General features: G+C 43.7%; 1 long non-coding RNA gene across 4 annotated transcripts in view; it reads right to left on the bottom strand.

Annotated features, from left to right (window-relative positions):
* Nucleotides 1–15,442, bottom strand: part of LOC108594056 (uncharacterized) — a 533,185-nt gene extending 517,743 nt beyond the window's left edge. For 2 of the 4 annotated variants that reach the window (XR_013524691.1, XR_013524692.1), the window contains exons 1-2: nucleotides 15,356–15,442; nucleotides 12,472–12,544 (exon numbers count right to left, since the gene is read on the bottom strand). This is a non-coding gene — a long non-coding RNA (uncharacterized LOC108594056). The remainder of the gene's footprint in view (nucleotides 1–12,471; nucleotides 12,545–15,355) is intronic. The other 2 variants (XR_013524694.1, XR_013524695.1) reach the window with 1 other exon arrangement.
* Between the last annotated feature and the right edge of the window lie 387 nt (nucleotides 15,443–15,829).

The following is a 15,829-nucleotide window of genomic DNA, read 5'->3' as shown; positions in this document are numbered from 1 at the left end:
CCAAGGTATCTTTCCTTCTAGGAAAGCCCTTCTAGGGCTCTTTCCTTCTAGAAGTACTAGGGGACAGTCTGTTCCTTGCATCTTCTGGCTTCTGGTGGCTGCCAGCATTCCTTTCCTTCAGGCAGCATCACCCCAATCTCTGCCTCCATCTTCATATCGCCTTCTCCTCTTCTGGGTGTAATATCTCTGGCTTTCTTTTATAAGACACTTGCAATCGAATTTAGGCCCCGCCTAGATAAACCAGAATAATCTCCCCATCTCAACACCCTTAACTTACCATGCCTGCAAAGACTCATTTTCCTTATAATTTAACATATACAGGTTCCAGGGACTAGAACCTGGTATCTCATCACTCTCTCTTTATTAACTGTGAAGTCCTTAACAGCAGAGACCACCTGTAGCCATTTTCAAATGGCTATACAATTTTTACATCAAAGCAATTCCTTGGGGCCAGGTTCAGTGGCTCACACCAGTAATCCCATCACTTTGGGAGGCCAAGCCAGGCAGAATCACCTGAGGTCAGGAGTTCCAGATCAACCTGGCCAACATGGTGAAACCCCATATCCACTAAAAATATAAAAATTAGCTGAGTGTGGTGGTAGGCACCTACAGTCGCAGCTTCTTGGGAGGCTGATGCACGAGAATCACTTAAACCTAGGAGGTGGAGGTTGCAGTGAGCTGAGATTGTGCCACTGCGCTTCAGCCTGAGCAACAGAGTGAGATTCTGTCTCAGACACATACACACACCCCTAAGGAATCCCTTGGGATCTACACCCTCTCCCTTGATTCTACTGACCTCCATGATTGCCTTGATGTGTTGAATATGGTGGAAATCATGCTTTTCTAGTCCATGTTTTAAAGGACTATCAAGTGCCACTTCCCATATCTTGGAATACTCACTCTTGGAACCCAGACACCACTATGCTACGAGAAGCCCAAACCACATAGAGAGGCCACACCAAAGTGCTCTAAGCAACAGCACCAACTGAGCTCCTAACCAGTAGCCAGCATCGTGCCAGCATATGTTTCAGCCATCTTGGATGGCCAGCCTAGCCAAGCCTTCAGCTGACTCCAACCCCGGTCACTATCTGTCTACAACTGCATAGGACTTGAAATGAGATCCACCTCCGTGAGCCCGGTCAACACAGAGTCATGAGCAATAATGCCAAATATGTGTTTCCAGCCACTGTGGGATCAGGTTGTTTTTCTATGCAGCAGACGATGATCTGAATGCCATCTTGGTTGCTGCATCCCAGGTGCCGGGAACTATGCCTGGAGGCCTCGATATTCAATGACAGTGGAATAAATGGAATAAACGAAACTCCAGAAGCTATGGATTCTAAGGAGTTGAGATGGAGATCAAGAAGCATGGATATTAGGTCTCAAAGAAATGACAAGGTAATAAGGTCCAAGAGGAAGACTGTGGAGAAACATTTTCTGCAGCCTTAATGGGAGTGAGGAGTGGACAATTCAGTGTTCAGCAGGACCAAGTTCAAAAGACCCTCAGTAAATGTTTGCTGACTTAGTGGTACACAGATTCTGCCTACATCTTCCTTCCTTTTAACCATTCATTTAATTTTACAAGCAATATATTGAATATCTACTGAGAGCCAGGCATTGGGTTGGGTGAAGACTATTCAGTAGTTAAGTCCCTTTAATGATACACGGTCGATGGGAACATATATTAGTCCAGACACTGTGAAAAACAGTTTGGAGATTTATCAAAGAACTTAAAATAGAACTAAGATTGAACCCAGCAATCCCATTAATGGGTATAAACCCCAAAAGAAAAATCATTCTACCATAAAGACACATGCACACATATGTTCACTGCAGCACTATTCACAATAGCAAAGACATGGAATCAACCTAGATGCCCATCAATTGCAGACTGGATAAAGAAAATACGGTACATACACACTATAGAATACTATGCAGCCAAAAAAAAAAAATGAAACCATGACCTTTGCAGCAACATGGATGGAGCTGGAGGCTGTTATCCTAAGTGAATTAACACAAGAACAGAAAACCAAATATTGCACATTCTCCTTTACAAGTAGGAGTTAAACACTGAGTTGACATGAACACAAAGAAGGGAACAATAGACAGTGGGGCCTACTTGAAGGTAGAGGATGGGAGGAGAGTGAGGATTGAAAAACTACTTACCAGGTACTGTTTATTACCTGCGAGATGAAATAATCTGTACACCACTCCCTGTAACATGAAATTTACCCACGAAATAAATCTGTGCATGTATCCCCTGAACCCGAAATAAAAGTTGGAAAGAAAATAAAAAATAAAAAACAAGTCCCTTTCCTGTGGAACTTAAAACCACGGAATATTTAGGGAAACCTTGAAACCACAGGCAGGTGGTTCAAGCCCCATCTCTGACCTTCATTACTCTGCTGTATGGCCATGATAAAAAAAAAAAAAACCCAGACCATTCAATGTTATTCATTCTCTCTTCCAAACTGGATGAAGTGCAGGCAGTAAACCAGGAAAGATGAACTTGGCCAAGTCCTTCTATTCACTTTGTGGCAGTGATGAGAATTTCCCATTGTGGGGAGCTGGATGGGCAGTCCCCTTTGGTTTAAATGACTCAGCACACTTTTGAAGGGGCCTAACAACAGGAAAGTATGGGTGCTAGTGAAGCAGGCCTGTATTTGCAGGGAGAGTTGGCCCAGACTTAAGCTTCTCAAAACCATTGCTAATGTGCTTTTACAAAATGCTGCCAGACAGTTTGCTAGGTGGCCTTGGGCCTATCCAGTTATTCCCCCTTTTTCTCACTCATGGTTCTTAAGAATAACTGAAGAATGTGAGAGAGAGAGAGAGAGAGAGAGAGAGAGAGAGAGAGAGAGAGAGAGAAGCAGAGAGAGAGACACAGAGCAGACCAGATCAGCTACCATAATTCAAATGTTCCCCAAAATCACTTCCTATATTTGCAATGCAGAAGCTGCAGGAGACGTAAGAATGAGAGCTTCATACAGAAGTTGGGAAGTGGATTTGAAATCAGTGGAGATTGGAGCCTTGTACAATTAATTCTGTTTTGCCTTCTACTGCTCAGAGGACCTGAACCGACCCACCTACCAACATCGAGAGACAGCTACTCTTTCATTTTTGGGTGTTTTTCAGTTTCATGATTTAATTTTCATGATTATCATTTTGCGTTACTTCCCGATTTTACATGATAATAGGTGCCATCTCATGTTACTGTGCTTCGTGCCTATCATTGATATCCCATAATATTCCCTTGTATGGAAGTATCATAAATATCAACATTCAGGGTCTTTCCAGATTTTTTCCTAATTAAATGATGCTGCAATAAACGCCTTGCTTAGCTCCCTCAGAATAGGTCATTGCAGTAAGGCCTCGCCGTCAGGGGTGGTGGTTTTTAGTTGACTGACACAGAATTTAAAAAGCCCTTCATGGGTTTTGGTTCTGGTTCTGATTCTGCTACATCCTAACTCAAGACCCTGAGCAAGTCACTTGATTTCTCAGGACTCCTGTTTCCTTACCCATCAAATGGAGGTAACACCAAACCAGGATCCTTTGTGAGTAAAGATTTAATTCATGGCATCATTTTGAAAATGTTTTCTTTTTTTTTTTTTTTTTTTTTGGCACAGAGTCTCACTCCATCACCCAGGCTGGAGTGAGTGGCATGATCTCAGTTCACTGCAATTCTCCGCCTCCTGGGTTCAAGCGATTCTCGTGCCTCAGCCTCGCAAAAGATTTCCATGTAAGGTGCTTGCAAAGGGAAAATAACAACTTGTGTGGTCCGAAAAGTTTTGGAAACCCCGGTCTAAACAGTGTTAGCAGGACTTACCAGAGCCTTTATTATAACAAGGAAAAAAAGCAAAAAATAAATAAAAAATAAAAGAAAAAGAAAATTTAATTTAAAAAAGAAAAGAAATATAACAGCACACAGTCCCAGAGGTAGATGCTTTTAGTATTATCTTATTCTATTCAGACTGCTGTAACAGAATGCCATAGGTTGTGTGGCTTACAAGCAGCAGACAATTATTTCTCACCATTCTAGAGGCTGCGAAGCCCTAGATCAAGGCACAGGCAGATATGGTGTCTGGTGCAGGCTTGCTTCCTAGTTCACAGTCAGCTTTCTTTTCACTGTGTCCTCCCTAATGCACAGGGCAAAATAGCTCTCCGGGACCTCTTTTAAAAGGGCATTGCCCAGGTGCTTATGCCTGTAAACCCAGTACTCTGGGAGGCTGAGATCGGCAGATCACTTGGATCAGGAGTGCAAGACAGTCTGGCCAATGTGGTGAAACCTCATATCTACTAAAAATACAAAAAAAAAAAATCCAGGTGCAGTGGTACACACCTGTAGACCCAGCTACTCGGAGGATGAAGCAGGAGAATCACTTGAACCCAGAGGCAGCGGTTGCAGTGAGCCTAGATTGCACTACTGCTTTCCAACCTGGGCCACAGAGTGAGACTCTGTCTCAAAAATAAATAAATAGGCATGAATCCCATTCATGGGGGCCCCATCATCATGTCCTAATCACCTCCCAAAAGCCCCACCTCCAATACCATCCACCACACAGGGGATTGGGTTTCAACACATGGTGGGAACACATTTAGTGTACAGCAAGCATGAAGCATTAATCAAGCTTATTTGCCCATCATGCCTATAAAATTCTGAGGTCTGAGAAGCAGCCCATGAGAAGAAAGACATACAACAATAAGAAAGGACTATGGTACTTTGGGGTGGAGGCCACTGATGAGAAACACCTCAAAAGCACCTCCCACTTTGATACCTACAGATGCAACACCCAGGTAGAACCATCCTTGACATCTTCTAATCTCTAAGCTGGCCTGTGACAACCCTCAGAGTGACACTGTTCAAGCCCCTCTTGCTACATAATCACTTTCAAAAGGCTGCCCCCACCCCCAGGGCTCAGAGGGCTTCCTGTGACCTGACACTGTGATCTTGAGCGAGAGCCACTCTCTGTCCCCGACTTTGCTTCCTCATCTGTCATCCATGGCTTTTCCTGTGAGGAGTTATTTAGGAAGAGCTGAAGCAATTTGCTTTCAAAAATGAAAAACAACAGAACTAGTATTTTTTGAAAGTCAGCTTGATATGCAGTAAACAATCCTGCCAAAGAAAAGCAGAAAATGCTGAAAGGTTCATGTCTCTTCAACAACTCTGACCAACACTTCAGAGGACGCTCCAAGGGGAGAAACACACTCAGGGCTACAGAAGCAGGAGTCACGGATACCCTAAGCTGGTCTTTCCCAGGGGCAATTTCGCCATGCCATTTACCCTGGATCCTTAATCACCCCATAACAACTCTCCCATTTGGAAACAAAAATATAATCTTTGAAATAAGAGAAATCACTGTTTAAATAAAAATAATGCATTCCTAGCATTTATTCACCCTCTTCTGCAAAAAAAAAAAAAAAAAAAAAAAAACTGATTTATCACGTTGATTTTCTCATCTCTTCTGAATGCCACACAATTGGGCATTAACAGTGTGAATTGAGCAAAATGTGTTCAGTCTTTTTTTGTTGTTGGTTTATTGCTTTATTCATTCACAATGGAAAGAAACACTACAATTCAGGTAGCAATAAAAGAATATAAGATGTATTTTTTAACTGTCCAAGATCACGGGATCCCCTGAATTCTATTAATGATAGAATGTTTGAGCATTTTTGGACCGCAGTTAGTGAACTCTTGCCCTAAAACAAAGCCTGCCAGTTATCTGTGTTCAATCTTTTAACAGGGGTTATTCAATTTACTCAAGCCAACATGAATATTTCCCCCTGGTTTCCATGACAACCTCTCAGCACATTCAGTCTTCATATAAATGAGTTATTGCTTTTATGTTCTCATATGCTAAGACAATGGGGAAATTAACATAATGTGGTCATACCCAAAGAAAAAACCAATCAAAACAATCAAAATCCTCATATCCTCCCCAGAAACTCACAGATAGCATTCAGTGAAAAAGAACCAAAGAGAAATGAGGCCTTCACATCTGCAAACACTGTTAACATTAGAGATTTCATTTCAGATGCATTTAAATGAAGCCAGACCATAATGGGATTCAAAAAAATTGTATAGACAGAACCAAACCTCAGAGGAAAGAGATGTAAAGTCAGGGACCCAAATTCACTTTCAGGCCATATATCCTTGCAAGATAACTACCATTCTCTGCCTCTCTTTCTGCATCCCAGCCACACTAACATTCCTACCCCAGGACCTTTGCATGTGCTGTTCCCTATGCTTGGAACATTCTTCCCCTGCTATTCTTCCAGTGCTGCTTTGCTTAGCTAACTCCTTTTTTTTTTTAAATTTATTTTACTTTAGGTACATAATATATGTGGCATTTCTCCACGTTATCCCTCCCCACCCCCCTCCCTCCCCACCTCACTGTCTCTCCCCTACCCCCACTAACTGCCCCCAGTGTGTGATGCTCCTCTCCCTGAGTCCACATGTTCTAATTGTTCAATACCCACCTATGAGTGAGAACATACGGTGTCTGGCTTTCTGATCTTTTGTCAGTTTACTGAGAATGATGGTTTCCAGATTCATCCAAGTCCCTACAAAGGACATGAACTCATCATTTTTTATGGCTGTGTAGTATTCCGTGGTGTATAGGTACCATATTTTCTTTGTCCAGTCTATCATTTATGGGCATTTGGGTTGGTTCCAGGTCTTTGCTATTGTACACAGGGCTGCAATGAACATACATGTGTATGTGTCTTTATAGTAGAACAATTTATAGTTCTTTGGGTATATGCCCAGTAATGGGATTGCTGGGACAAATGGAATTTCAATTTCTAGGTTTTTGAGAAATTGCCACACTGTCTTCGACAATGGTTGAACTAATTTACACTCCCAATAACTGTGTAAAAGTGTTCCTATTTCTCCACATCCTCTCCAGCATCTGTTGTCTCCGGATTTTTTAATGATCGCCATTCTAACTGGCGTGAGATGGTATCTCAACGTGGTTTTGATTTGCATTTCTCTAATGACCAGTGATGATGAGCATTTTTTCATATGTTTGTAGCTAACTCCTACTCATCCTCGGGTCTCAGCTCAGCGAAGTCACTTCCTCAGGGAAGTCAAGCTTTGCAATTCATCAAGATTAGGGAGAATCCCCTTGTTAAATCTATTTCCAGATTTTCCCGGCTCTTTGTATTTTCACCATCTTAGATAGGGTAGGTTTCCCCAGAAGCAAAATCCTGAGAGAAGGTAATATGGTTTGACTGTTCCCCCCCTCTGCCCCACCGAGATCTTACCTGGAATTCTAGCAATCCCCAAGTATCAAAGACAGGGCCAGGTGGAGAAAACTAAATCATGGGGGCAGTTTCCACCATACTGTTCTCCTGATAGTGAATAAGTCTCATGCGATCTGATGCTTTTATAAATGGGAGTTCCCCTGCACATGCTCAGCCTTGGCTGCTGCCATGTAAGACATGCCTTTGCTTCTCCTTTGCCTTCCACCATGATTGTGAGGCCTCCCCAGCCACGTGGAACTCTGAGTCCATTAAACCTCTTTCCTTTACAAATGACCCAGTCTCAAGTACGTCTTTATTAGTATCCTGAGAACAGACCAATACAGAAGGATTTGAAGATAAGTGGGTTGATTTGGAAAGTGAGCCTAGGAAACACTGGTATGACAACAGGGAAATGAGACAGAGAAGGGGAAGAAGCCAACCCAGGTCATGATGATGAGCAAGTTGCTACTATGGGCAAGTGGAGCTTAATTCCACTGGGGACATCTGGGGAACAGCATAGAACCTCTTCAACCTAAGGTATGGAAGGCAGGGCAACAGTCCTCAGCAGCTGGCTGAGGGAGACAAGCCTGAGTGTTGGTTTCTCTGTACTTCCAGCCTGTCCTAGGTTTATGGACACAAGAGCCTAGGTTTATGGCATCCAGAGAAAGCCCCACGCATTATTGCACATACCTGCAGTAGGAATGGTGAGTATCCAGAGGACATGGGCAAGGTAACAACTCCATCTGCCATCGCCCCCAATGTAAACAGCATAATTATTGCTGGAGACTGGAGAGCAGTGGAATAGAAAATGGGAGCTTTAATTCAAAGCCATTAGACAAAAGCTAGTAGTCCCAATGAAGACAACGGCATGGGAATATTGGAAAGGTATAAATTCACAGGAAGAGACAATTCTCAAAAGAAGATATACGAATGGCCAACAAACATATGGAAAAAAATGTTCAACATCACTCTGATCAGGGAAACACAAATCAAAATCACAATGTGATACCACCTTACTCCTGCAAGCATGGCCATAATCAAAAAAATTTTTTAAAATAGATATTGGTGTGGATGTGGTGAAAAGGGAACAATTCTACATGGCTGATGGGAATGCAAATGAGTACGACCCCCTTGGAAGATAGTGTGGAGATTCCTTAAAGAACTGGAAGTAGCATTACCATTTGACCCAGCAATCCCGAAACTGGGTATCTAGCCTGAGAGGGAAAAAAATAATTATATGAAAAAGATACTTCCACATGCATGTTTATAGCAGCACGATTCAGAATTGCAAAAATATGAAACCAGCTCAAATGCCTATCAATCAACAAGTGGATAAAGAAACTGTGATACACACACACACACACACACACACACACACACACACACAATGAAATACTACTCAGCCCCATAAAAAGGAATGAATTAATGGCATTCACAGCAACCTGGATTGAGCTGGAGATTATTATTCCAAGTGAATTTAACTCAGGAATGGAAAGCCAAACATTGTATGTTCTCACAAGTAGGAGCTAAGCTATGAGGATGCAAAGGCATAAGAAGGATACAATGGACTTTGGGGACTTGGGGGGAATAGGTGGGAGTGGGTGAGGGATAAAAAAGACTACAAATTGGGTTGAGTGTGTACTGCTCAGATAATGGATGCACCAAAATCTCACAAATCACGATCCAAGAACTTACTCATGTAACCAAATGCCACCTGTTCCCCTAAGCCCTATGGAAATTAAAAATTTTAAAAATAAAAAATAAATTTATGTGATATAAAACACCTTGACTCTAGGCCTGGGTGTTAGATAGTGGAGTACAGGTTTTAGTCAAAGAGCTGGAGACTTTATAGAAGGGGGTGTCTAAGGCCCTCCCTACCATTTTAGTAACCCCCATCATCTTTTTTGCTGGCCAGGGGCCCACCTTGTAGGACAGTCCAGTCCAGGGTAATTCCGGCTCACAGGTCAAGGAATACCCATCCTTGGTCCCAAGGTTAACTGACTGCACCCACAGTGGATTTTATAATAACCTCTCCAACCTCGATTTGTTGAGCTTAGATTCTTAAGCCTCTAAGCTTCTGATGACTCTTGTCAGAGAAATGAATGTAATTCCCATCAATAGAGAAATGGCTCATTCAATAAGGATCTATCCATTCAATCAAACATTATGGAATCACTAAAAACAATGGCTGTTTAAGAGTACATATACAAAAGATACGTGTGCAACAGGATAATAAGAGCAAACATAAATTATACCTGTTCACTGATGATCTCACCACAGTAGTACAAAAGTTCAACAAGAGCAGGGATCTTTTTTTGTTCAACGCTAGGTCCTCAGCACCTAGGACTGTGCCAGGCCCAAAAACATCCAGCACCCACCAAGATAAAATTCACAATGGCTGTCATCCCATAAAAGGTACTTTAAAAATAGAGGCCAAGCTATGTACCATGGCTCACACCTGTAATCCCAGCTCTTTGGGAGGCTGAGGTGGGTGAATCATGAGGTCAGGAGATCGAGACCATCCTGGCCAACATGATGAAACCCCATCTCTACTAAAAATACAAAAATTAGCTGGGCATGGTGGTGCATGCCTGTAATCCCAGCTACTTAGGAGGCTGAGGCAGGAGAATCACTTGAACCCAGGAGGCGGGGTTGTAGAGAGCCAAGATCATGCCACTGCACTCCAGCCTGGTGACAGAGCTAGACTCCATCTAAAAAAAAAAAAAAAAAAAAAACAGACAAGTGGGGCCTGGAGCAGTGACTGATGCCTGTCATCGTGGCACTTCGGGAGGTGGAGACAAGTGGATTACTTGAGGGTCAGGAGTTTGAGAGCAACATAACCAACATGGCAAAACCCCATCTCTACTACAAACACAAAAATTAGCCAGTCATGATGGCACACACCTGTAGTCACATCTCCTTGGAGGCTGAGGCACAAGAATCGCTTGAACCCAGAAGGCAGAGGTTGCAGTGAGCTGAGACTGCACCACTGCACTCCACCCTGGGTAAGAGAATGAGACTCTACCTCAAAATAATAATAATAGAGGCCAGGCATAGTGGCTCATGCCTGTAATCCCAGCATTTTTGAGAGACTGAAGCAGGAGGATTGCTTGAGATCAAGAGTTTGAGACTAGCCTGGGCAACAAAGCAAAATCTCTCAAAAAAAGCCAAGCATGGTGATGTGCACCTGTAGTCCCAGCCACTCAGGAGGCTGAGGCAGGAGGATCACAAGAGTCCAGGAGTTTGAGGGTGCAGTGAGCTATGATTGTGCCACCGGACTCCAGCCTGGGCAACAGAGCAAGATCCTGTCTAAAAATAAAATTACCTTAAAAATAATATGTAAATAAATAACAATTTTACAATAAAATAAAAGTGACTCAGCCTCCCCCGGATGGGGTAAGTGCTGGCCTCCATCACTCCCAAATGTCCTGGGTGCCCCAGCAGCTGCTAGGAGGAAGTGCAAAGTGGAGCAAACTTTGACCAGTAAGAGGCAAAGCAGCAGGAGCTGGCAGATGAATCACTCCAGAAGCATTCCATGCCCATGTTTCTGGAAAACTGCAGCTCCACTAGGTAGTATGCACTTCTTTGGGTTTGCTCTTCCTCCTCCTCTCTTTCCCTTATCCCTGCTTCCTTGAGATTGCACGACCCAATGAAGTGTTCACATATTTGTATCAGGCACTATTGCTAGGCTAAGACAACCTCCATCCCCAACATCTGTGACACATGGGTTATCTCCCGAAGGATGCCACTCTAGTTAATCCCAAAATAGCATGGCTTAAAGCAGCAACTGTTTTTTATTACAGATCATGATTTTGAGGGTCAGAAATTCAAGGAGGACCCGGATGGGCAGTACTTCGGCTCACGTGGTATCATCTAGGGTCATTCCATGGTATTCAAAGGGCTTCTCGGCCACTCTGAAGGGTCTAATGCAGTTTTAGTGATGTGCCAGGCACTTTGGTGGGTGTATTAGTCCATTTTCATGCTGTTGATAATGACATACCTGAGACTGGGTCATTTATACCGGAAAGAGGTTTAACAGACTCACAGTTCCACATGGCTGGGGAGGACTCACAATCATGGTGGAAGGCAAGAAGGAGCAAGTCACATCTTACATAGATGACAGCAAGGAAAAGAGAGCTTGTGCTGGGAAGTTTCCTGTTACAAAACCATCAGACCTCAGGAGACTTATTCACTGCCACGAGAAGAGCATGGGAAAGACCAGCTCCCATGATTCAATTACCTCCCACTGGGCCCTTCCCACAACACATGGGAATTCAAGATGAGATTTGCATGGGCACACAACCAAACCATATCAGTGGGGCAGGCTGGAAGCTGAGCTCAGAGTGACATCTCTCCCTTTCCATGTCATCTCAGGGTCTCTCCAGGTGACCCTCCAGCAGGGCCCTCAGATTTCCTACACAGTGGCTCAGGGATTTAAAACCTAAAGTTTCAAGAGGTGTAAGGCAGAAACTGCACAATCCCTTAAATTCTAGGACCAGAACATCATAGTGTCACTTCAATCTCAATCTATTGGTCAAAGCAGTCACAGGCCAGCCGAGGCTCGGGAAAAGGGAAATAGACCCCATTTCTGAATGCATGGTGTATCAAACAGTTTGCACTCATCTCTGACCTGTCACAGATACACAAGAAACTGGAAGGAGGGGTGGGCAAAAGACCGAAGCCTTAGAGTAGGAGGGGCCCTTCCATCCTCCGGCCAACATTTTCCATGTGCATGTCTTACTTTTAAAGTGGAGAGAAACCAAGTCAGTAAGCTGAACCTTCATCTTCTATGGCAGAGAGTCAATAGAAAATATCTTAAATTGATAAATCAAGAAACAGCTACATAAGAGCTCATTTGGAGTTACAGAGATAAACACGCAAAGACCTAAAAATGGAAACAACATTTCAAGCAGTTGCCTCCGGAAAATAAGAATGAAGGAGGGGAGAGAAGAGAGAAGGGGCCAGAAACCGCTTCTTTCATTAGCAGCAATTCTGTTCTTTAACTTTGCACGATGTACTGATATTACTTTGATTTTTTTTAATTCAAAAGGGGAAAAAAATAAGAAAAAAATGATGATGGTTATTTTTAAAACTACGTAATTAAACATGGAAAAATCTCATTTTGCTAAGTGGAAAAAAAAGTAGCAGGATACAAATATATTAATAGTATGGTCACAAGTATGTTTAATAAAGAAAAAATATATATATAAAACGCTAAAGAAATTTACCTACCAAGTCATAGTGGGTGGGTTTCTTTACCGTTCTAGGTTTCCCACATTTTCAGCAATGTGATTCTCACACTTTCCTAATGAAAAGAAATGCATTCATTACATAAAATAAATGAACTGGGCCAGGGGTGGTGGCTCATGCCTGTAATCCCAGCACTTTGAGAGGCCAAGGCAGGTGGATTACCTGAGCTCAGGAGTTTGAAACCAGCCTGGGCAACATGGCGAAATCTCATCTTTACCAAAAATACAAAAAATTAGCCAGGTGTGGTGGCAGGTGCCTGTAGTTCCAGCTATTCAGGAAGCTGAGGCAGGAGAATCGCTTGAACCGGGGAGAAAAGGGCTGCAGTGAGCTGAGATTGTACCGCTGCACTCCAGCCTGGGTGACAGAGTGAATTCCATCTCAAAACAAAACAAAAATAAAAATAATAAAATAAATGAATTGAGAATCAATTAAATAAAATGCCAGAAGGGTCTCTGAAGAACTCTCCACAATAGAAGTGTGTTTTAAGTTCCTGAGCCTTCATCCCATGCCTATGGACAGGGGACTCTCCACCAGTTCTGGAACATTCCAGTCCACCAAGCCCATGGATTTATTAGGAAACCTTCCCAGAAAAAAATGTAGTCTGTCTCATTTCAAAATGAATTAATTCAACTCAACAAGAACTTTTGTAAGCCTCCAATGTATCCAGTTCTGAATCTGGAATGCTCATTCAGTCACAAAATAAACATTTATTGAGTGCCTACTATGTGCCAGACAAATGCTACTTGCTGGGGTGACAATGACAAAGACAAGCAAAAGATTCATCTCTTTGGAGACATATGTTAGTGGGAGAGGCAGACAAGTGACCAGGCAAGTGTAATACACCCTAACATTTTGATTGGGGAACAGAAAAGGGACTGGGGAAGGAGGCAATCTGGAGGGCTATCTGGAAAAGGCCAAACATAGGCCAAGCGCCATGGCTCATGTCTGTAATCCCAGCACTTTGGGAGGCCGGCAGGAGCTTTCTCCTTCCAAAGGCCCCATGTGAAACTACCAAGCTCAAACTCTTGAGCCCGTGAGTTCAAGGCCAGCCTGGGTAATATGGTGAAACCTCATCTCTACAAAAAGTATAAAAATTAGCAGGCATGTTAGCATGCATGTGTAGTCCCAGCTACTAGGGAGGCCGAGGTGAGAGGATCATTTGAGCCTGGGAGGTTGAGGCTGAAGTGAGTCACAATCATATCACTGACTTCAGCCTGGGTGCCAGGGTGAGATCTTGTCTCAAAAAAAAAAAAAAGAAATGGCCCAGTATGAGCTCAGACTCAAAGAATGAGCCAGAGCAGATCAGGTTGAAGGAGAAAAACTGTCTGCAGCACAGAGAATAGAATATATAAAGACTCAGAAACAAGAGAGAAGATGGATAAATTCAAGGAACTGAGAGTGCTAAAAAAAAAAAAAAAAAAAAAAAAAAGAATATGTCATGATCAGAAGAGACAGTCCCAAAACACTACTCACTTGGGGGGCTCTGGGACTGAACTCCCTAAATTTGAATCTCAGCCCCATCGTGTGAGCTCAAAGTGCTTCAGCTACCTGTGCCTCTGTTTCTACATCTGTAAAACAGGGTAGATGAACTTATCTCAGAGGAGTTACAAAAATTAAATGAGAGAATGAATGAGCATTGTTTATGTGTTTTTTGCTATGGTTTCACAACTGCTAGTAATAACAACAGCAATGATAATAGCTTATGCTTTCGTTGAGCCCTTGCTTTGTACCTGGCCTGTGAGAGGCACATTATCAGTAACATAAATGCAGGTATTTCCCCGAACCCTTGCATCAACGCTCAGAGATGGGTTTTTTTTTTTTATATATATTTTTTTGAGACGGAGTTTCGCTCTTGTTACCCAGGCTGGAGTGCAATGGCGCAATCTCGGCTCACCGCAACCTCCGCCTCCTGGGTTCAGGCAATTCTCCTGCCTCAGCCTCCCGAGTAGCTGGGATTACAGGCACGCACCACCGTGCCCAGCTAATTTTTTGTATTTTTAGTAGAGACGGAGTTTCACCATGTTGACCAGGATGGTCCCGATCTGCTGACCTCGTGATCCACCCGCCTCGGCCTCCCAAAGTGCTGGGATTATAGGCTTGAGCCACCGCGCCCGGCCTCAGAGATGGGTTTTATCATCATCCCCATTTTACAGATGAGGAAAACTGAGGCAGAGCAGGTGCACAATGTTGCAGCTATTCCTGGTGCTTCACCGAGATCCTCACTGCCAGTAAACCCTTCATCATTCAGTCTTTGCTGGTCTGTGCCTAATGGCCTATACCAATACTTTTTCCAGAGAATTCTCCTCGGCTAGCAAAAGCCATTTCAGCCAGGGAGTTATGCCGTCACAGCTAGAGCGACCAATGACGAAGCAATACGAGGCGGGAGGAGTCCTATGGAAGTCCGGTCCTCTTGCTTCAAGGCAGAATACACTCCAGAAATCCATTCTTTTTGGCTCCATCCCCTCCCTCATCCTATTTCCCTCACTTCCCTTCTGAGAACCCCCACCTGGAATAAACTGCACCTACCCAAATCCCATTCTCAGGCTTCCAAGGAACCCAACCTGTCACACAACTTTCAGGGATTCGGACCAGGCTTTCTCCTTCCAAAGGGCCCCATGTGAAACCACCAAGCCGGACCAGGCTCATCTCAAAGTCAGCGTCATGGGTTCAAAGAACAGTGGCTGACGCCAACCCCCGCGGCGCGGGTCCACTGCTGGGGAAACGAGGCGAACCAGGATTCACTCAGGCTACAGGTGTGAATCCAAGAAGAAGATGGCAGGAGGTGTATTCATCTTTTCTCATGCTGCTAATAAAGACGTGCCTGAGGCTGAGTAATTTATAAAGGAAAGAGATTTAATGGACTCACAGCTCCACGCGACTGAGGAGGCCTGACAAGCACCGTGGAAGGCCAAGGAAGAGCAAAGCCACATCCTACATAGCGGCCGGAAAGAGCGCGTGCGCAGGGGAACTCCCATTTATAAAACCATCAGATCTCGTGAGACTTACTCACTACCACGAGAACAGTATGGGGAACAGCCTTCATGATTTAATTCTCTCCACCTGGCCCTGCCCTTGACACATGGCGATTATTACAACTTAAGGTGAGATTTGGGTGGGGGCACAGCCAATCCACATGTTCGGAGGGGAGGAGGGGGCACAGCATTAGGACGCAACCTGCGGCACTCTAATGGGGGTGGGGGAGGTTGCTGAAATACACTAGTAAGGGCGGTTTTCAAAGAGCATCGCCAAGGAGACAGGCTTTCCAGCCTTGGACTTGGGGAGAAAGAGGGAGAGTGAAAAAAACAAGAGCTTCAGACAGGTCCAAACTCAACCCTGCAAG

The sequence above is a fragment of the Callithrix jacchus genome, chromosome 12 (assembly GCF_049354715.1).
Source record: "Callithrix jacchus isolate 240 chromosome 12, calJac240_pri, whole genome shotgun sequence".
NCBI classification, from domain to species: domain Eukaryota; kingdom Metazoa; phylum Chordata; class Mammalia; order Primates; family Cebidae; genus Callithrix; species Callithrix jacchus.
This window is presented reverse-complemented; position numbering and strand designations above follow the sequence as displayed.